Here is a 23,586-nt window from a genome sequence, read left to right as displayed (position 1 = left end):
CAGGTGGAAAGAACAGTCTTCCTGTCCACACACACCATCATATTTTTATTTGTAGTCATTCATGGGATGTGGGCTTCGCTGGCTTGTGGTCAGCATTTATGGGCCACCATTGTTCAAAGAGTATTTAAGAGTCAAACACATTTAGGCCAGTCCAGTTAAGGAGGACAGATTAAATTGTATTAAGGACATTATTGGACCAACTTCGGCCTTAAGACATTCAGCAATAGTTTCACCTTCATCATCCTCAGACTTTTAATTCCAAATTTTTATGGCATTCAAATTTCACTGTCTGCTGTGGAGAATCCGGGTTCCCACAGCATTACCCTTTGTCTCTGGAATGCTAGTTAGTAACAAAACCTCTATGCACCGCCTCTAAATGGAGTTATATAGTATAAAATCACCTGAATGTGATTCAACTTTATAAATAGCTGGTTCTGCATCAGCTGGAGTGTTTGTGGACAATTCCATTACTCAATAATCTTCAAATACCTAATTGCATTAAAACTGATAAAGGCTTGTTATACGAGCAAAAAACATCGGTTGTAAGGACAGGTTAAGTTAAAGCGAGGTCACTTCTAATTGGCACAAAAATGTTTTCGTCTTCACTTATTTATGTCTTTTAAGGATTTGATAGGAGGTAGAGGATGGAAGCGCCCTCTAGCGATTGCGGGATAGCCAAGGAGAACGGATTGAACATTGGACGTAATTTAAGGGGAAATATGGCTCATTTATTTCTGAATGTGGCACGTTCTACCCGAAAGAGAGTCTGAAAATAGCTTACAGAAATAATTTTAAAGCAGAATAGGACAGGTCATTGAGAATGAAAAGTTGACAGGTTTACAGAAAAAAAAATGGGGTGGATATATGTGACACAGAATCACTGTGCTCCTTCAAGAAGTCAGGAAAAGGAGGATGTGTGGTTGTGCTATCGATTTGGGAGCCTGCCGCGCAGCAGTTAGAGGGCAGTGGAATGCTTTTGGACCAAGGCTAGGCTGAATGTAATTTAGTCACATAACGAGGTGGTAATGAGAGGTCTGGGAGCCAGTGTTATTTGTGGGGGCGGCTTCAGCTGCCCAGGACATTCAGATTTCCGCTGGGAATCCGACTCCAATCATCTCATGCTCCAGGCTGGGCAGGGTATGTAATTACATACAATTGACATTCTGACACTTTTAATGTTGTTTTTAATAAAATGACCAATCAGTCACCATCTATGTTCGTATAAATAAACTAGCCATTTGTGCTATTCAGGTGAATGCCATCTTCAGGACTAAGGCTTTTGCACAGCCTTCACTCGGTTATTGAGTTACGTTTGTTTTCTGGCTCAGGGTGAGACGGTTACCAACACCCTACAGTGATTGAAATAATTCTGAACGTGGTGCTCACTTCCCGAAAACACTGCAAGATATAGGTATAGATATAGATATTCATAAATATTTATCGAGATACATACGTACATATACTATCTAAAGCTTTGTTGAATTATTAATTTTTTTGGAGAAGGCATTAATACTCAAAATAAATCACGCCCATTTGAGTGACCTTACTGTTAGCACCTCGGAAGTACAGAAGATCAGAGGGGCCTTGGTGTGCATGTCTACAGATCCCTGAAGGCAGGAAGACAGTTGGATAATGGGGTTACGAAGGGTTATGGGATATTTGTATTTATAGGCCGAGGCATAGAATATAAGAGCAGTGAGACCATATTGGAGCTGTTTAAAACACTCGTTGGTCCCCATTTGGAGCGCTGTGAACAGTTTTGGTCGCCACAAGAAAGGATGGATGTGAATGCATTGGAGAGGGGGAGAGCAGATTCACCAGGATGTTGCCCTGGCCAGTAGTGCTTCAGCCATGAAGAGAAATTGGATAGGCTGCGGTTGTCTGCCTTAGAGCAGAGAAGGCTGATGGGGGGACCTGACAGAGTTGTGCAAAGTTATGAAGGCCATAGATTGGCTTGATAGGTAGAAACCTTTCCCCTTCTTGTCAGTGTCAATAAGTAGGGAGCAAAGTCTTAATGTAAAGGTCTGGAGGTTTAAAGTATATTTGAGGATTTTTTATTCATACTGAAGGTGGGGGGTATCTTGAACTCACAGCCTGATAGGCTGGGAGAGGCAGGAATGCTCACATCATTTAATACATATTTGAACGAGCATTTGAAACACATTTGCAAAGCGGGCTCCGGGCCAGGCACTGGGAAATTGGATAATTATCAATCAGGGATTGGTGGTTGGCATGTACATGATGGGCCGAAGAACCTGTTTCTGTGCCGTATTCCTGTAGGCCCCAATGACGGATCTTGTTCATCGTTTTGACAACAATTCCGTTTTCTTTCACAGCTGCCCAATGAGTTCACTCTTCAGGACAGCAGCTCTTTCACACCCGTATTTCAGGACCGGGTATGTCCCAATGTGCCACCTCCAGCGCTGGTCTAGTCCGCTCTTCATTGTCAAAGCAGGATGTTCTGCGCGAGCAAATCTGCCACTGTCATGAACGAGTGAATTCCATGATGGCGGATGTTTTAACGGTCCAAAAACGCACGTTCCTGATGACTGAATCTAAAGCAAAGAGATAAACCAATAAAAAGAGAATGGGGGAACTGACCAACTGAACCTAAAAGGAAAAGGGGAAGCGATTTCTCCCTTCGTTATTATGTGTGGCTCTTTGAAATATCTGTACAATTAAGTAGTGTTCCCAAGTAATTTTCTGCTCACTTCTCAAACATTAAATCAATGCATATTTGGCACTTAAGTTTGCACATTTTTCCGCCAGTTTTTCAAACTGTAAATAAATGATTGCTCACTTTTGGATTCACTCTTATCCAAAGTGCACATCCGTCCCCTGCCGCTTTCGTTCTCCCCTCCTCCACCTTGCCATCTCTCTAATTACTGATATATTGCCAATAATGTCTTTCTGCGACACTTCGTTTTATTCCATCTATTATTAACATGCCCCTTTTCATCTTCTGCCCAACATCTGTTTCTAGCTCCGCAACTGCTTGTCTTCACCTCTCCTCATTGTTACCCACCCCCTTGCTCACACTCATAGACTCATACTCTCCACGGCCTTTCATTGATTCAAGTGTTCAAATTCATACGTGTTACAGTTTCAAAAAGAGGCTTGTCAGGAACATACATCAAACCACTTGGGAAGGCCACTTGGCCAAAACTGCTGCATACCAACCACGGATATATGGGAGCATCGAAACACGTCTAAATCCAATCTTGTAATTTGCACTACTGGATTTTCCTACACACATCAATTGGAGTTGTTGAGACATGGTGAGGACATTTTAGCAGTCGGAATGTTAAGACCCAAAAGTTAATACAGTTGAATTATTTAAAATCCCAGAGGGGAAAATAATCAAATGCCATAACTTATATTTTATGTGTTAGGTTTGAGAGGCAGCTCTAAATTCAGGAATCAGACCACAAGTTCTCGTGAAGTTTTTACATGAAACCAAAAGAAACATCTTATTAAGTTACAACACATTTAAGCACATCCACATGGCTACAAAATACCGCTATAACCTTTAACAAATTTTCAAACTAATCTCTATTGCGGAAACAGCAACCCATGGACTTTAAGCAGACACCAGGCAAAGCATTTTAACCTTCCACATTCAAAATGAGGTTAATTACACTTTGGTTCCATTGCAGACACAGAGGTAGGCTTACACTCTTTGGTCAGCTATTGCCTATGCCCTGCACACACAAAACTGCTGCCAGCTATAGCCAGCACTTCTCATTGCATCTATATTCCAGTTGCATCACCAACCACTTTCAACTCCCACTCTTCTAACAATAAAACCCCTGTCGTACTACCAATTTTATTACTAATATTAACACATTGCTTGGTCTGTGCTACAAAGATGGCATGTTTCACTTGCCATCTTGAAAGTTATTTACAACAAATGCAAGTGCTCGCAACCTCTCTTATATTTCATAACTGGTATACATCAAAACAATCAGGCTAGCTGGCTTTTAGCCAATTGGTATAAAAACAAAGACCGACTCTGTACTAAAAAAAAAATAAGATACTTTAATAGTTTGATAACATGAATGATCGAATTCAGCATCTGAGACCAAACACAAAATCTATTCAATTCAGTGCCTCCAAAACAAAGCATGTGCAGTACGGACAATTGGACGCCTTTCAAAATCACACAGGTATCATTTTCAAAGACACATTTCTGTATTGAGGAAAACGTGCCCTGCTGCACCAGTTCACATCTCTCAACGCCCAGTCACCCGGCATCATATTCTCCACCACATGTGCGTGCCCACTTGTAAATCGGGCAATGAAAGGCCAAAGTGCTGACACTTAAAGTCACCCTCGTTTGTCACAAATGAAGCCTGACGCTCTGAGCATGTCGAAAGTTTCTCTTTTTTAATGTAAGTTGCATTGGGGTAGGATGATTGAGAGAGGATTGAAACATATAACATTTCCAAGCGCTTGAAAGGATGTAATTCTTACCAAAATAATTCACTTGTAAATGCAAAACATAGTACACAAAGACTAAGTGAAGATGAATTTTGGCTACAGAAGATGATGTCAGTTACACCAAATCCGCATTCCTCCTTTCAAAATGAATGATATCACTCTTTCCCACCGCCAGGAATAGAAGAGATTCTTTTCTGAACTCTAAATCCACCCCCATCAATTTGGAACCTCCTCCTGTCATTATTGCAACTCAGTGTAGGTTCCTTGATTTGCATTATCTTCAAAATATTCAGGACCCAATGCAGAAAAGAGTGGGTTTGGGATGATTTGCCACATTATACTAAAATGCGAAATAGAGAGTACCTGTGAGGTAGTGAGAAGATTGATGAAGAGGAGGCAAAGTGACGGAGTCGGCCTGTGGGTGTTGGAAATATTCTGTAGAGGAAGAATTTGTTTGATTTGGAATGATAAGTAAAAGAAAGGGAAAGTGCATTTCCTGCTGTGAGACAATGGAGTGCACTCTGTGAAATCGAACTCCTGAAGCCTGGATAGCTCTGTTGGTAGAGCATCAGACATTTCATCTGAGGGCTGAGTACTCAACTCCCTGTTTGGTCATCACTGTGTTGTTTTTGAGCCTCAAATCTCTCTGAAAGGACTCCAGAGCTGAAAGGCTATAATTGTTTGTGTGACTGTATGCTTTGCCAGAGTTATGTTAAATATATGAGTTTTCTGCTCTGACGAAGTGTCACAGGGATCGAAACATTAATTCTGTTCCTCTCTCTGCAGATAAGTGCCAGAACGGCTGAGTTTTAATAGCATTTATTGTTTGCGTTGGCTATGAGTTTTATTGGTGTAACTTTAGTCAGAATAAATTGTGGATTATTGTAGCTTTTAGATCAGTCATTTTGTGTTTCCGATCTTTTGTATGGTAAGAGATATTTAATTTTACAGAAGAAAACACACTTGAGACTTAGTTGTCTTATTCCCATTGAAATGAAAGCCTGCATCTCGAAATTGCAATAATGCATTATGACAGTTGTTTCATGTTTCCCTCTGGAACTTGAACAGCTCAGCATTTAGCATTGGTTGTGTCAAAATAATTGGCCAAGGTTTCAGCCACCCCTGAGAATCTGAAAAGCAATTATTTCCAACGGAGTTTTCTTCCTGACCCGAACTGATTCAGAATTTGATTCAGAGTCACAAACTTTAAAACTTGCCTCGGTTTCAGTTGCTTCAATGTTTTCCTCTCTTTTCAAAATGTTGTCCGACAATTACGCGGGTGTATTTTGCAGCTTTTAGACTTGGATCTTGATTGGCCGACAGATCTTAATTGTTCAGGCTGGGGGATATGGAGTCTTTTTGGAATTTAACCTTTAATACAAACTAAAGTCCGCGATAGGTCCAGTCACCATCCGCCTGAGGTCAATAGGAAGAAGCATTGAGCAAATTGTGCTCGGTACTAACCATTAAAAAGCGGAACGGTGCTGCTGAATCTGCAATTCTTCCACCCCAGGTCAATACAATCCTTGTGTTGCTGTGATGAGTGTCTGTAAGAATATCAGAAACAGAGGAAGGGTGAGCATCCATTGGCCTTCAGGACTGTTTCAACTTTCAATATGGTCATGTCTCATCTTGTCCTTAATCTCACCTTCCTGACCTCTTCTCATTTTCCTGTGTCCTGAATGGAAACCGGATAATATCTAAATCTGTACTGAATAAAATCAGCGCAGTACCCGTGTGCCTAGAATTCATAATCTGCAAAAGCCCTTGCGTGAAGTGATTTTGGTAGGTGAGTTGAAGAAAGGTCAGTCGCTGCAGACTGTAGCGCTGGCTGTGTGGGTCTCAGAAACAATGAGTCGGCCATTATCACCAAGACTTGGAAAATGTTTTTCTTCAAAGTCTTGTGAACCTTCTGAATTCTAGTCACGGGAGAACTGTGCATGTTCGCTGTTTATATTTGAGACTGAGGTCGATATTTTGGAGCAAAGGGATATTCGGAAAGTTGTGGAAGGTGACATTGAGATAGCAGTAGATTCCTCACCTTACTAAATGTTGGAGCATTGTTGATGGGCAACCGATGCTGGTCCTGCTCCTGTTTCTGAAGTTCTTACATGCACGGATCACAGGTACAAACAGGATTACATTGACCATAGAGCGGAAAGAGTTCAGATTCCGATTTTTACTCAGTTCATCGGGAATATAATTTACGGGCTCCCACTGTATGTATTTTCTTAAAATTAAGAGTAGAGAGTATTTGGTGTTAAACCTCTGGCATCAGAAGAGACTGACCTTTCATCAACTCACCTCTGCCTTGTAGAAGAGGAAGTTCTACCCCAATCAATTCTCTAGTTCCAATAATAAGTGGCTCTATATTTACCATAAATTGGCCGAACTAAATCAATGGCAGCAACACTTTCGCACCCTTCTGCCGAATGGATGCCCCATTCGTGTGTTTTGTGGCTGTAGGGAAATATATTTGCTTAAGGTTCCGCTGTTCAAATGTCATAAACTATCGCCCGAACACGGACAAGAAACCAAGACGCACAAAATATCAGTCCAATGATTTACCAACTGCACTAGTGCTTCGATTGCAGTCACTGAATTGTTTGCATGGTGGTCAAATGAAAACTCCGGATGTTCACTGATTATGTTCAAGTTGGGGAGGGTATTTCCTGGGATCTGTCTGATCAGAGGGATTTGAGGTTTCATCAAGAAAGTACATTTGAGACAGAGGATGATTTCTGACGATATTGAATGTAGGAGCAGTACTGAAGGCCAGGAGAGGCTAATCCTGTTCCCATTTTTGTTACTGTTTGAGGCATTCATCAGAGCAACAAGCGAATCATGTTGATCTGGGGTCGAAGGAGCGCACATTCAGCAACGGTTTACCGTTTTGTAATCGGTCAATACACAAGACATTTTGCAAACAGAGACCTGCCGCTTTCTTCAGTACGTTATAATGAAAAGTGGGCTGTAAGAGCTATCTGTAGTGTTAAACATGGAAAAGCTATTTCAATTTGCTAAAATATGGGCTCTTACATTTCAGAACAGAGAAGAGGAGAATTTATTTTTTCTGACATTTGTGCAAATTTGGATATCTCTGCCTCATAAGGTGTGGGTCACAGAATATTATTAAGGAGGAGGGAGTTCTAATTTGTATAAAATCCTATGCTGGGGTTACTGGAAATCTGAAACAAACACAGAAAATGCTGGATCAACTCAGCAGTTTTAATTGTATCTGTGGAGTGCAAAAATAGAGTTATAGTTTCGACTCCATATGACTCTTCTATAGTGTAGATAGATTATTGTTCGAAAGGGTATCAGCAACAAATGGACAGTAGGAAGAGTAGATGGGATTGAAGAACCCAAAACACAAAAACAAAACAAAACAGATCAGAGCGATGATCTTATTGAAAGGGGAAGCAGGTACGACGGGGCCGAGTGTCCTACTTCTGGTGCAATGTCATATATCCTGAAAGATGGGAAAATCTAGGCCAATTAATCGCCAATCGGAATGCTCCTTTGTCTGACAGAAAGACTTGCTAGAAATAATCAACAAGATTCCCAAAACAAAGATCAAAGCTATGAAGACTTGACGAATATGTGTGAATGTTAAAATATTCAGAAGCACATCTCAGCCTATCGTATTCAGAGAGCAAAATACTCGGCGTCCACCACTTACACTGCTGTGGCTCAAAGCGAGTTGAATACATTGAGCTGAACAAGTCACCCCAAAAAGATAGTTGAACCCACAACACTCAAATTTATTTTTGAATCTTTTTATAAACTAGCAATATTTTTACTCAGGCACTGAGCTTCACTCTCTGTCAAACAATATCCCATCCCTGCCATATATGGCATTTCATTCCTGGAATTCCGCCCTCCAAAGTCAATTTCCATCACAGGCATACCCAATCCCTTCCCATCAGAAGTCTTCTTCCTGTCCAAATTCCTCACTATATCATACTGCCGTGTGATGTGGCAAATGCTCTTTCCCAAGTCTCTGCACTTGCGCCCTCAATCTGTTGAAGATCAAGTTAATTGAGAGACCAGTATGTTCCAAAAACTGCTCCCCGGGCATTAGAGATTGACGGATTAAGAATTCAGGTTTGATAAAATGATGTAATGTGTTTTTGGTCCTGGGAAATTGCGATGCCAGTCACATTGAAAGGCACTCAGTGCCACTTGAGCGAATCACTTATTTTGGGGGCAGTTATGAGGTTTTTAAGAGCGAGATCTTCCTTCAGACATTGCAAGTTTTACGATTATTCCCCACGTTTCCTGAACTTGTATCGATCACCCAATCCAAGCTTGTGGGATTTCGATCTCAGGCCACCCCACCACATGGTAGTGGAATTTCGCCCTTTACAACTGATCATCAAGATGTGAACGAGCAGTGAAGTGGCCCATGTGCTGAAAGGCAAGTTACAGCCTCGCGTGTTGGAACCTTATTCATAAATGTTTCTGAACCACCAAAATATATCCATCAGGGGGCAGACACTCCCATTCAGCAGGTGCAGAACCAGGACCCTGTGGTGAGTGTAAAGTAACAAGATGAGCCATGAAGCTACTGAATCTTCGAGTAACCCACGTGGCATAGGTACACCCACAGTGCAGTTCTGGAGAGAGTTTCAACACCTGGGCCCAGCGACAGAGAAGTAACGGTCAATATATTTCCAAGTCAGAATGGTAAATGATTTGCAGGGGAACTTCTCAGTCATGGTTTTCCCTGCTATCTGCTGCCCTTATCCTTTTGGATGGTAGCGGTGGTGTCTTTTGAAGGAGCTGTCGAATGAGGAGTCCTGAACCCCTGCCAGTGACCCTGTGTCTCTTATTCCGAGCACCAGAATGACAAGTCACTTAAAGGCTCTCGCTCTCTCTCTCTACAACTGGCAACCGATGTGACTATTTCTTGCATTTACCCTTTTCAATTCTATATTCTCCACATTTGAGAAGAGTGACAAAGGTGATCTCATTGAGGCACACAATATTTCAAGGCGCTTGGCAGAGAAGATTTTTGAAGGATGTCCATTATGCCTGGGGATTCTAACTGTATAGTCAGGGTGATAGGAAAGGAAGGAATGTAGGACAGGTGGAAGTGTTGATTAAGGAGTTAATTGTAGTGCTCAACAGAAAGGATGTTTCTGAGGTTTCAAGGGCAGAAGCTATTTAGCCAGAGGTAAGGAATAAAAATGTACCATCACATTTTTCGGTGTAGCTTACAGGCCAGGAACTACTGGGAGGGGTGTAGAAAACAATTTTCTGGGGAAATTATGAAGAATAAGAATACTTATTAAGTTGTTTTAATACGGGAGCAACAACCCTATCATAGACTGAGATATAGTTGTGTCAATGGCTGGAAAAGGAAACAATTCCTAATATGTAGTCGGTGTAGTTAACTATTGTGTGATGTTAACAGTCCAAAAAGAAATGATGCAATTCATAGCTTGTTTCTGGAGAATGATGAGTGTCAAGTGGATCGGCATCAGGAAGTAATTATTGTGAGACAACGATTGTGGTCCCGTTAAGGATTGGCTTGACGATGGAAGTCAGGGAAGTGTAATCGAAATTATAATTAAATGCCTGGGAGATAGCAAATTGAAATGAGGTAACAACGGATGTAGCCAAGATAAAGAGGAAACAACAATTAGCTGCCAAATGGCAACTCAACAATGGCCTGCTTTTAAAGATGAGTTAATCCAATTACAATAACAGCACGTTCCACAACAAGGAAAGGCAGGTAAAATGAACTCAGAGTTCCTTGAATTTAAAAGAGGTAGATATTGAGGGGAAGTAGAAAAAGTGCTCTTATGTCAGCACTGAGGTTGACACAGTGACCAGGAATCAAGCTGAATCCATAAAGTTCAAAGAGAAACTGAAAAGCAAACACCAGAAGCAAACAGAGAGTATGAGAAGAGACGAGCAGCTAACAAAAAGGTGCATCCAAAATTCCACTATAGCCATATAGAGAGGTAAAAGTTGTTCAGTAGACGAGTGGGGCCCATTCGGTGATATATACTTGGAAAATGCGCCACCGCTAACAGGTATTCAATGGACACTTTGCATTACTATTTAGCAAGGGAGAAGATGGTGTTCAGTTCTTGTGTAAGAAGGGGCATGTAAAACACCTGAAGGGAAAGGGTTTGACATTTTTAAAGAGGAGGCATTGAATAGCATGTTTGTACTTAAAGCTCAGAATGAAAAATGGCATGATGAGTTGTATCGAAGGCAAATGAAGGAAGTGAGAGGAGAAATCTCAGAGATACTGATCTGAACTTTGCAATCACCCTCTTATGGTGCCAGAGAACTGAAGAATTTCAAATGCTACCTTTTTTTTTCAAAAATGGACGCGTAAGTCAGCCCGGCATTTACAGGCCAGTCAATTTACGCTCAGCTGCGTGGAAGTGTTTAGAAATGGTATTTCGAGACAACATGAAGGGTCACTTGGGCAAATGCGGCTTCACTGAGAAAACCGACACAGATTTGTTAAGAACAAAACTTAATTGTTGAACGAACTTTTCTGACTTTTTTGGGAAGGTAACAGAGAGTTTTGTCAAGGACAATGAAGTTGATCTAGTGCACATGAATCAAAAGAATGCATTTTATAAAGTCGTGCACAATAAACTTGTGAGCAAAGTTAGAGTGCATGGAAGTAATGTTCCAGGTGCAACATGGATATAAAGTTTTCTGAGTGGAAAGAAACAAAGAGCTATGGAGAACATTTATTAATTTCTGGAGGAAGGTTTACTTTTGAATTTCCTCAGCATGGGTTTCAGGAACGCTTGGTCTTACACAATATATGTTAAAGGCCTAGACATTTTTATACTACGTTCAATTTCAGAAATTGAAGATGTTCCAACAATTTGAAAAATGGTGAACCATGAGGGGAATATTTTAGCATTTCAAGAGGACGTTGGCAGTTTGGCATAAGGGCCGGCAAGTGACAGGTGAAAGTTTGTTGAGAGAAGAGTGAAGTGATTCATTTTGATCGGAAGAACGTAGAGAAGCAAAATAAAACAAATGGTGCAATCCTGAGGGTTTGCAGGAATAGATGGATCTGTCTGTATATGTGCCTCGATTTAGATATGCAGGTGTATTTGAGAGAGTTTTTATTAAAGTGAAAAGCATCCTGAGCTTTTTCAGTAGGACCATGGTGTCACCTTTCTATGAACCTCCAGCAATGACAATCAGCTCATAATTATACACTTCTCCATCACCTACAGCACTCCCTAACTCTGTTACAACCGCTTGTACCTAAAATTCTCCTTATCTTAGTAAACTTCTCTATCCTTCCAATCCACCGTTTCTGTTTAACATCTTTCAGTTCCTAATAAATTCCCTACCTCTAATACTTGCAACGCACTCCTTATAAAACCCTTTCAGTACATTCATAAAACTCTCCCTAACTCTGCATCTTTCATAAGCCAATCTAAACCTCAGCCATCTCTGAAAGCTAACCAACTCAACACACCATCTTTCACTGTAACATCTTTAAGCCCCTTAAACGTGCTGTACCACTCATTGAAACGCTCATACACCTTTATTTTGCTGTGACAATCACCTGTCCTTCAATGCTAGCTATCTCTGTAACCTCCTTCAGCCATAAAACACTTCTTAACTCTGGAATCTCCTCCAGCCTCATCAACCATCCCTATGTCTGCAACCTTCTCCAGTCCCTGCAATCCTCCCTATCTCTGTAAACTTCTCCAGTCCCTACAACAGTCCCCTCCCTCGGAACATCCACCAGCTACTATCAATGCCCCGCTGACTGAAACCTTCTGATGCCCCTACAATTCGCCATTATTTGGGAACATCCTCTCGCATCTACCATGCTTCCTGTCCCTGTTCCATCCTCCAGGCTCATGACATTTCCTATCTCTGTTAACACCTCCAGCTCCTGCAAGCCCTCTATCACTGTAACCCCTCCTAGGCCACACAACACCCTTATCACTGTAGCCTCTTGCGGGCACCATAGCCGGCACTATCTCGGTAACACCTTCCAGTCCCACAAGAATTCATAGTCCTGTATCCTGCTCCAGCTCCTGCATCTCTCCATTTTAGTAACCACGTCCGACTCTTACAGCCCCCCAATCCCTTCTTCAAATCCTACAAACCCCTAAGTCCATAAGTACCACCAAACTCTACAGTTCTCCCTATCTCTGTAATCTCCTCGAGCCCCTGCAAAACTCCATCTCTGGAGCCTCCTCCAGCCCCTGCAAACGCCTTTATCTGTGCAGCCTTCTCACGCTTCTACAAACTTTTGTAACTCTGTAACCTCCTGCAGTGTCTACAACCCTCCCCATCTCTGTAGCATTCTCCAGTCCTCACATCCGCCTTCATATCTGTAATCTCCTCCAGCTCGTAGCCTGATTCCTATCCCTGTAACAACCTCCAACCCCTACAGCCCTACATATTTCTGTAAGCTGCTCCGGGCAGTACAATCCTCCCTTTCTGTGGAACCTCTTCCAGCCCCCACAACCCTTCCTAACACTGCACCTCCTCCAGCCCTTACACCCCTCCAAACTCTATAATCTACTTCAATCCAGTCAATCATTAGAACTAAGCTTTTAATGGCAGCTTACTTACTGCAACTAGTCTGTAATGTTTTCTATATTATAACAATAACTACATTTTAAAGAAGTCATTCAATATCGCGATTTTAAGTTTCTCATATCAGATTTCGTGAAATGCAAGTTTTTGTTATACATCTGTTATGCAATCAGTCTCTCAAGACACAAATTCACACAAAACACAAAATCACTGGATGGAGTATATATTTTTTTTAATTATGTAGACTGCACTATGTCCAGTTGTAAGTAAGGCACATTGGTTTAGTGGTTTTAATTCTGGGCAAATATTTCAGGGTACAGTATCACGTTACTAGATTGGTAATAGAGGGAACAGCAGTGTAGGGGGTATTTTACGGCAATTATTGTATTGAATACAGAATAAATAATTAGTTGTTAAATGTAACCTGATTGGGTGTGTTCCATCTGCTTGCCAAACAGAACACGGATTTCCATGCAAATAGATTCTCCCTTTTATTTAAACTCGAAATGCAATGGTGCATCAGGCCTGCAGATTTAGTTACACATGACAGGACAAACAGCAGTCATCCACCAACCTGATAAGACATAACGTAGTTATCAGTAAAGCTACAGCCAAATGCTCAGTCGAAGCAGAAAAAAAAACATTTTGAACAGAAGTATAACATTTGAGACTTTGTCCCTGCATTCAGTCTATAGCCAGCGCTGAAGTATAATTTGCCTCAAGCACAACTTGCTTTATCAGCGAAGAAACATCAACACAGAAAACCATCATCAACAGCCCAAGTTGCCCAGTAACACATCCATTCAGTGGAGATTGAAGGTGTCGTCTGACACGACTCTCAACACTTTTTTGCGGCTATGATCGTGGCTGGGCGTACCTGGAGAGGAAGCGTGCAGTTTCTCCCGGCACTGTCCAGGCCTTCCTAGCTCGGTTGTCAACATGTGGACTGTGGTGTTTTATTGAGCCTGTTAAACACATTTTGATTTAATGTTTGTAACTTCCCTTGAAATTTTGTTTTGAATTTGCAGTTTCCCTTTAAGGGGCTGCCTTTCAATTTGTCCCTAATTTTGTTAATGTAGTTTAATTGGTTCACTCTGAAGATTTACACGGAACAGAAAAAAGAAACGTAAAAAAAATTAATGTAAGTCATTTTTTTAGGAGGGAATTTGAGTGTTGCTTATTAAAGTGACATGTCGAAGCTTTTCCCCTAGCGCTCGGTGGCCTTGCGAAGTGACCTGATGAGTGGAAAATTAAATTTTTCAACATGTCGCTATTTTCATTAACACTCAAGTTGTTACTTACAATTTCGGAAGTGAATTTCACCGAAATCTTTGGGCTGACCAAACCCAACAATCAGAGATCATTTCTGAATGGCCACGGTGATTTACGTATAAATTTTTTTGTGCATTTAACGTTGTGCTCCACATTAAAGTGCATGGTATCCTAAAGGCTGTGGTTTACAAGCACAGTTCTGCCCTGGAAAGGAACGTTGGACATCCAGGAATAGACTGTTGACTCCGTAGTAATCAAAATTAACCAACGCCCGACAGGACAATTTCCCCATTGCTCCCGAGACGGGACATGACCCTCTGGTTATGGGAATAGTGTATGTAATGTTTGCAAAAAGATTTGCACAAGATGCAAATGCTTTTTCTTCTATTTTTTCAATGGAATATGGGCGTCGCTGGCTTGTCCACCATTTATAGCCCATCTCTAATTGTACTTGTTCAGAAGGCGGTTAAGAGTCAACCATATTGCGTTGGGTCTGGAGTCATATGTCCGTCACGCCAAGAAAGGTGGCAGATTTACTTCCCTAAAGAAAATTAGTGATCCAGGTAACTTTTATAAACAATCGACAATGGTTCATGGCCAACTTCAAACTTTATTTTAATTCCAGATTTCTGTTGAATGCAAATTTCACCACCTGCCATGGAAGGATACGAGCTGGGACCCAACAGGATTTGCTTGGCTATCTGGAATACCAATCTGGTGGCAAAAGCTCAATGTCACCGTCTCCCTATACGTGCCTTCAGGAAATTTATCACACAAGTGTGCTTCGACTCTGGAATGCACTGCCTGGAATTGTGTTGGAGGAAGGTAGAATTGAGGCATTCATGAGGACATTAGATGATTTTTTGAATAGAAACAATGTGCAGGGATCGGGGTGAATGGCAATGCAAAGGCGGGAGGTGCTAATGTTCATTTGCAGAGTCGGTAACAGATGCAATAGTCAGAAATTCTCCTCCTATCCTGTAAAAATTCTGTGACATCATCAAAACATACCAGGCATTACAAAACAGCAGTCAGACGTCTACACCAGGCACCGTGACTAATGCTGGCCAGGGGAGAAACACAAGTAAGCCATTGGACAGTATTTTGGGATGCTTTGGACTCCATTCACGTTTGTAGCATGTTGGACTTCACAGGGTCACTGGCATTTCAAATGGTTCGTCCAATCGCTTTAACCTCTGCTGTTCAACACATGGGTGAACAAGCATTTAGTTCATCTGAAGTAAATACCGCAGAAAAAGTGACCTTGCCTGTGAGCTTACAAATCAGACTTAGTCACACCAAATGAGAGACACGTCAGAGCTGAAATTAGCTATGGGAGTTATAACGGGCAGTTCCAAAAGTTTCACCCTCTCTTCAAGTTGCCATTAAGGTGGCTGTGGGTGGCAAGAGACGGTTGTCCACCTCTTTGTGGAATCTTTCTGTGCAAGGAATTTCTGGAGAGAGGTATAGTCGGTTTTTTTTTTGGTTGAGATTCCTCTGAGCAGCTCTGTAAGAGAGGGACACAAACAAGATTACCATCAGCTGCAGCTGGAGGATCATCAGCTCGGTGAGAGGACCTCTTTGGTCTGCTCGAAACGTGTTGGTCTTCAAGAGCAACCTGTTTCCAACGGCGGAGTATTGTAGACTGGCACATTACAAGGCCCAGGGCTATGTGCTGAGGGATGCCCTAAAGCTTGAAACAGCTGCCACAATGGTGCAATGGGGAAATATCAATCTCTAAAGTCGTTCTTCTAGAGTGCACCGAAGATCTTAGAAAAGCATAGACTCCTTCAACTGCATGACTCACCTTGAATGTATACACTGAATAGTACTTGTATCATAATTGTACTGAAGCACCCCAGAACACAACATGATCGATGTCGAGAAATTAAAAACCATTGCACTGACTGTCGGTTATGCCCATAATGAATGTTGTAATGTTCCTTCAAAGTGTTGAAGCAGCTCAGGTTGTGACATGGTCCATGTGGGAATCTTGAATATGATTGCACTTTTTGTGATGGCCATTTTGAAACGTTTTGCAAAGTACTTTCAGTTATTTTATCAAGAAGGTATATTTCTGCAAGAAAAAAAATAACAGTTTTTGACAGTTTGTCGGATGCTGTTGGCATTCCATTCCATTAAACGCAGGAGCTCACTCGATAGGCCATCACAAACCTGACCAATTTCACTCCCTCTTGTGCTCTTGTTTTGCTTAATAGTTTCCGGGGTGTGGGCGATGCTGCCACGGCAACAATCCTGAAACAGACCGGGCTTTGGGGGAGGGCCCGTTTTCTCCCATAATTTTAATTACGACTTTGATCTGAGCGCCCCGGTCTGCATTTTCAAACGTTCAAACGCTAAGACAGTTGGAATTAAAATTGAGAGGCAGAAAAATGGTATAACCAGAGTCAGGAGGCTGGAGGAGTGGAGAGACAAGAGTCAGAAAACATTTCACGCTGAAAAAAGAGAAGAGGTGTTCTTTGACCAGAATAACGAGGAAATGTAACTTAAATTGAAGAACAAATAAGAAGTTAGCAAGGGAATGTGAATGGAAATGAAAGGCATTGGGAAATAAGGACATTCATCCGAGAAAATGGCATGTCAATTTGAGAAAGCATGTTAAAAACAACTATGTATTGTGCTTTATAGACTGCCTAATTTACCTATGTTTAGCCGGGTCAAATGCATCAAGATGAGAGCAACAGCATGCACTTACTCCTGAGATGTGAAGCTAACTGTGAGTCATCACTACGTGGAACAAGGGGATGGAAAATGCGCATTGACACCACTTGTTACACAGCTGAATATTACTGAAAGCACAACTGGTTGTTGATTTTTCTGATCCACAGGCTTTGGATTCTGAACAACCAGAAGATGAATGGCTGATTTCCAACAATGAAGAACATTATGCTTGACAGAATTCACCAAGGTCCCTTAGACAGCAACTTCAAACCAATGATAACTACAGTCAAGAAGGGCCAGTCCAACGGATAGATGGGAACCCCAGCACCTGAGAATTCCCATCCAATTAATTCACAATTCTGACTTGGGAATATATTGCCCTTCCATAGCTCAATATCCTGGAAATCCCTGCCTAACAGCACTTTGGGTGCAGCACTGTACACCACAGGTGCTGTAGCTCACAAGAAGGTAGCTGACCACCACCTTCTGAAAGGGCAATTCGGCATGGCAATGACAGCTGCGCAAGCCAGCGAAGCCAATATCCTGTTAATGAATTAAAATAAACAATTTCCGAAAAGACAGAGGGACAAAAGCTGCCTCATGACGAGCCCTTTCATAAGCATTTGTCCACCAACCTTACCTGGGCCGGAAACTTTCTCTGGACTCAATCCCTTGAATTGCTTCTCCAGATGCCATTTATTGATCGGAACACAAAAGCCCTTTAAATCAGGAAGTTAAGAATAATGTACATTCAAATGTTTCTATAATTCAACATTTTCAAATCAATTAAAATAACAGTTCAAATAATTCACAACCTGATAGGAAATATCTGTGATAAAATGTGCATCAAATATGGAACATTTGTCCAATATGCATCTATTATCCGATGTGCAGCGTGCACCTCATGAATTATTTGTCCTATGACCATAATGACATAAGAAATAGGAGAATGAGTGGGCCATTAGGCCCCTCAAACTTGCCCCACCATTTCATAAGATCATGGCTGATCTGCCCCACGCCTCAGCTCCTCTATCGTGTCAGGCCCTCATGGCCCCCAACTCCCCATCATTTCTAAAACCTAGCTATATCCTCTTTAACTGGCCTCCATCACTTTCTAAGGAAGAGAATTCCAGACATTCACTGCACTCTGAGAGACGAAATTCCTTTGCAATACAGTTTCAATGAGTGGCTCTTTATTCTGTAACTGTGTTCCGAAGTTCAAGCTTCGCCCACTGATGGCAACATTTTCTCAGTACCCACCTGTCAAGGCCCCTAAAGATATTTTATGCCTCAATAAGTTCGCCCCTCATGCGTCCATACTCTAACGGATAAAGTCCTAAACTGTTTAGCCGTTCTTGTTAAGTCAACACCTTCTTCCCAGGAATCATCTCAGTGAATCTCTGTTGAACTTCCTCTAATGTCTTCACATGCTTTATCAAGTGTGGAAACTTAAACTGTACACAGTACTCCAGGTGCCGCCTCACCAACACCCTATTCAGTTGTAACAAGGCTTAGCTAATTTTATACTCCAGTCCCCTAGCAATACAGGCCAAAATTCAATTCACCACCTTAATTGCCTGATGCACCTTCATTTCTAATGTTTCCTGCACAAAAACAGCCAGGTCCCTCTGTGCTGCCCGTTTTTTGGAGCCTCTCTCCATTTAAATAATAGTCTGCCTTTTGATTTTTCCTACCTGAGCACATGGCCTCACACTTTCCTTCATTAAGCTTCATCTGCAAGGTTTTTGACAACGAACTCAACCTGTCTCTACAAACTTGCAGATTCCTTAAGTCCTCATCAGAAAAAGCCCTTCAACTTATGTGCAGTTGTCTCTATTCACATATCTTTCACAAGCTGAATTCCGTTTCTCACTTTGCTTTTTGTCCATCAAGTTTTCCTGAGTCTGAAATAATAAAATCAATTAGTCGTTTCCTTCAATGTTGCATTTAATTACCTTTTAATGCTGGGTCGATCATTTAGACTTTTATGATTGTTTTATATTCGATATGGAATGTTCGCAGAAGATTTTCTAATTATTTCCCCTTTGAAAGTAAAGAATCTGAGTATTGCTGGAGCTTCACCAGAAACTATATTTTTCAGCAATATAATCCTTTAAAATAACTGGCGTTAATTTATGCCTCCATTCTCCTGAATATTACGTCAACTCCTGTTGTCGAATTGTGTTTGCAGATGGTGAATTGCCATATTATCCCAAACTTTAAACCATTTCTTGAGAGGTTTGCAGTTTTTTTTATTTTATTTTATTTTATTTTGCTCGGTATTAAGGGAGGAGACACACCGCCTTGTGATGTGAATCCCAAATCTCGGGTAGAAGCAGAGGCTTGAAAGAACCACTGATAGAGCAAACACATGGACGCAGTGACTTTTACTGCCAGTTGTTCTGCCCAAAGACAGTGAGTTACATAGAGTGTCCTTCAGAACCAAGTCACAGTGGCGCTTGTCATCGGAGGATATCTTTGGTGAGTGTGGAGATGGAGCAGCCAATTTCCTTCACTGGTTCATCATAAACTCCCACTGCCCCCCAACCCCCCACGCCATATTGTCATTCAGTGGAATAAATGTCACAATATTGTGTGCTTGATTCAACTCGACGAGCAGTTAGCATGGGGCTGGGAGCCAGGCTCAGTAGGCAAACGTTTGCGAGGCAAATGTTTTTTTTTTAACTTTGAAGTGCTTTCATCGACCTCAGTTTACAAACAATCATCTCCAGCACCCTCCTGGCGATTTATTTCGAGCAGCCAGTGTTCTAATCTGGCGAAGCAGATCAAATTCATAAATGACAATTTTGCTCTCTATGATGTCTGAATTTCTCCAGCTTTCAGCTGAAGCAGAGCACACACGCCTCCCTGTAACTCTTTTGAGTACAAACCCATTTCCATCTGTTTCAGATGAAATTACATTGTTTCATAGTTTGCCATTGTGAGATTTGAACTCTTGATCTTGGGGTTAACAAACCCAGTACCATAACCACTTGGCTATTTAGGCCAAGCCAGAGAACACACGCCTCCCTGTATCCTAACAGGGATTCTCATCTGTTTAATTACTCACTGACCTCACGTTTCTAAGGGTTGCCATCTGCTTCCCGGTCATCATTGAGGCAGCTTGGAAACCGATTTTCTCCTTGCACACGGGCAAGTGGAAAAGTTTAATTTCAAAAGCGCTAGTTGGTGCAAGCTCAGACAAGACATGGCAAGTCAGACATTGTGTAATGAGGGCGGGATGGGTGCAGTTTTAATCACCCCCTTGCCTCGCCCGGCCGCGCCCTTTACCGGGTAGTTGTAATTTGCCACACCACGGTTTGGTCCCAACTTGGAAGTCCCGCTTCCTCCAGACCTGGGCAGCGACGCTCACTGGCGCCCAGTTGGACCCTCTCGCCAGCCCACGCTCAACAAGGAATCCAGAAACAGCTCCGAAACACAAAGAAATAGTCGAAAGCGATGAGCAGTGCAAAATGCGTGTCTCCACAAAATACCTAGCGCTTTACACTCATGTACAAGTGTAGTCAGATCTCCCTGCACTGCAGCATTCTGAAGCCTCTCTCCAAATCAATAGTATACTGCCTTTTTTCTATTCTTCAACCAAAGTGCCTAACTTTTATTTCCCAACATCTGCCAACTTTCTGCCAATTCGCTTAACTAAATTTTCAACCTTTGCAGAATATATGATTCGTCCTCACAACATTGTTTGCCCTCTATCTTTGTATAATAAGAACATTTGCCTACATTAGATTCGGTGCCTTCATGCAAGTCGTTGATATTGATACTGTCGATTTGAAGAACTAGCACTGACCCTTGCAGCGTTTCTCTAGTTACAGCTTGCCACCCTGTGAATCATCCATGTATATAAACTTTCATTTTTTTTTCAGTTAGACCGTCCTTATTCATTCTTACGCTCTTATCTTATCCAGCACCCTTTATGTGACAAATTACTGGATGCCTTTTTTATCAGGCAAATACACGAAATCTGCACATTCCCCTTTAGCAATCCTATTGCACTATTATGAAAAGACTGTAACAAACTTTTCAAACACGATTTTCCCTTCACCAAGCGATGTTGACTCTGCCGAATTGGAATGCGATTTTTGTCAATAACATGCCAATAATTCCTTAATAATGTTTCATGCATTTTCGCAATGACAGATATTGTACTAACTGCCTTATATTTTCCTGCTTTCAGTATTTTTTTTTCTAATAGTGGAGTTAAGTTTGCAGCTTCGCAAATCGCTGGGACATTTGCAAATGTTTGTGAATTCTGGAAGGCTGCAACTAATTTACCGACTACCTCAAAAGCCACTTCTTCAAAGACCCTAGAATGCAGCCTTAAAGTTCCAAGGAAATGTTAGCCTTTAGTCTCATTAATTTCATAATATTATTTCCTCTATTTAAAATGATATTTCTAAGTTCCTCCCAAACTCTTCCCCCTTCCAGTGTTCTTATTTTTCTGGTTTGATTGTACGTCCTGCACAGTGAAGACATAAACCAAATACCGGCAATAAGTCTCTGCCATTTCCATTTATTTACTAATCAGTTTCACTCTCTGAATGAACAAAGATAACCATCGCAGCTGTTTTCCTTTCATATATACTTTGAAGCCTTCAATATCTGTTTTACATTGATATTCGTTGTTGCTTTTCCCTTACTTGGTATCGTTGCAAAGTGCTCAGCTGAGAGCAAGACAAAAAGCTTCGACATCTCTCTTTTTTCAGCAATGCTCATGTTTCATATTTCTTGCAGTTTTTTTTATTTCTCATAATCCAATTTTTCATGGCCATTAGGCTCCTTTTCTCCTATCTAACCCCTTTCCAACTCTCTTGACTATCACCAATTTTTGCAGCATCTTACATTTAGTGAGATGCCATCCATAATATCCGCTTTACCCACGGATGGCGAATCCATCCCGTAGAGTCTTTCTTCCTCAATGACATATATTTTTGCTGATGCTTGTGATGTATCTACTAAAATGGCGGCCATTTCTTCTCTGAAGTCTTTCATTTTAACTTTAGTCACTTTTACCAAGTCTGTTTTCATAAACTAGTAATGGCCTTCACTGACGGCTAAGGCATTAATTCCAGGCACAACATTCAAGCCTTTAATCGGATGTTTGTTGGGGAATCACCGAAGGCAACATGAGAAAAAAGGCCCTCCCAACACCGGAACCAAAACTTTTGAAACAAATTGCACCCGGGATGAGCATTGTTCTCTGCAGAAAAACAATAACAAGAGGTCAAAGGGCTGTCAACACTCTAATATGGTTAGTAGGCTCCAGTTTTAGGCTTGTGATTTGCTTCTCATAACAATGTTTTCTATTTCTTCTCGGGAAGTAATGTTGAAAATGCATGAGAACATATCTAATTTTCTAACCAAATATTTATGACTGCAATAGAGAGCCAATGTTTCTCAGTTGCTTCCTGTTTTCACATTCATCTCTGTATCTCTGACGAGTTAATAGGGCTATCTCGGTTGATACGAATCGGCAATGTGCGCCTGCCCTTTTGCAGAAATATGTTAATAGGCCCATACCTGTGCATTGCAATACTTTACTCACGTTGTCAATAGCAACAGAAGCACAGCCAGTTCTTTCAGAAAGTTGCATATCTTTCTTTGCAGGGAATGAACATGAGAAACGGTTGTGAGGTAATGAAAATTCCCGCTCCCCCAACCCCCACCACCCACCACCCCGGCTCTCTCCCTCACATTCATGAAATTTTTTGCCATAAATATCCAGATTTTAAATTCCCCAGCTCATAGCTTTTCGACATTTGAGGCTAATCCAAAAAGTATGCAGCGCATATGCAGAGCATTTGGTCCATTGACCCTGTGTCCGCATTAATCTCATAGTTTGTTATAAACTAAGTGCACAAAATAGACAGCGTATTGTTGTATTGGTGCCAGGGTGCTGATTATCAGAACTCCGGTATTAGTGACAAGGTTTTTGGCCAATCGGGAGATGGCTTTGACGGCCGATTATCAATGGAGCCTGCGATCAATCAGCTTCTGCTCCCGATTATTATGCATCCAGGTACATAGTCCGTTATAATCCAATCTCCAGAGTAGATGCTGCAACCTTATGCCTTCTCAGAACCTATAACAGGCTTTTAAAGGAAATGTTCAGAGTTTGTGTTTACACAGGGTTCATAGACATGGCAAAAAGTGGCCACTAGATTTGTTGTTTCGTGAAGAATGTAATAAATCAGAGCCCCCATTTGCCCCCACTCTGAAGGGGTATAAATCATTTGATTATTAACCAAGGTTCCCGACGTTCATAATCTCTAGGACGGAAATTCAAATCCATCCACTGCTGGTTGGTTATTTCGATTTCTGTTTGTGAATATTTATAGAAATGAAATGCCTTTTTATGTGTTATGGGTACTGCAAGGCACAAAGCCACGACGAGCTTCTTTTAGGAACCGTATTTTCCCAATAGTTTCCCAACGACTGTTTTTTGACTCACTGGCCTGTGATTAGCCGCTTTATCCCTGCTACATTCCTTGAATAATGGTTTCACATAGGCTCTCCCTCAGTTCTCTGGCACCTCTCCTGTTGCCAGACAGGGTATTAAAAAATGTGTCAGAGACCTGACCATAAGCTTCCTTTCTCTGCTTGCCGAATCCTTGACATCCA

This window comes from Carcharodon carcharias, chromosome 24 (genome assembly GCF_017639515.1).
Source record: "Carcharodon carcharias isolate sCarCar2 chromosome 24, sCarCar2.pri, whole genome shotgun sequence".
In the NCBI taxonomy this organism is placed as follows: Eukaryota; Metazoa; Chordata; class Chondrichthyes; order Lamniformes; family Lamnidae; genus Carcharodon; species Carcharodon carcharias.
The sequence above is the reverse complement of the archived record's forward strand: the minus strand, read 5'-3'. Positions refer to the sequence as shown.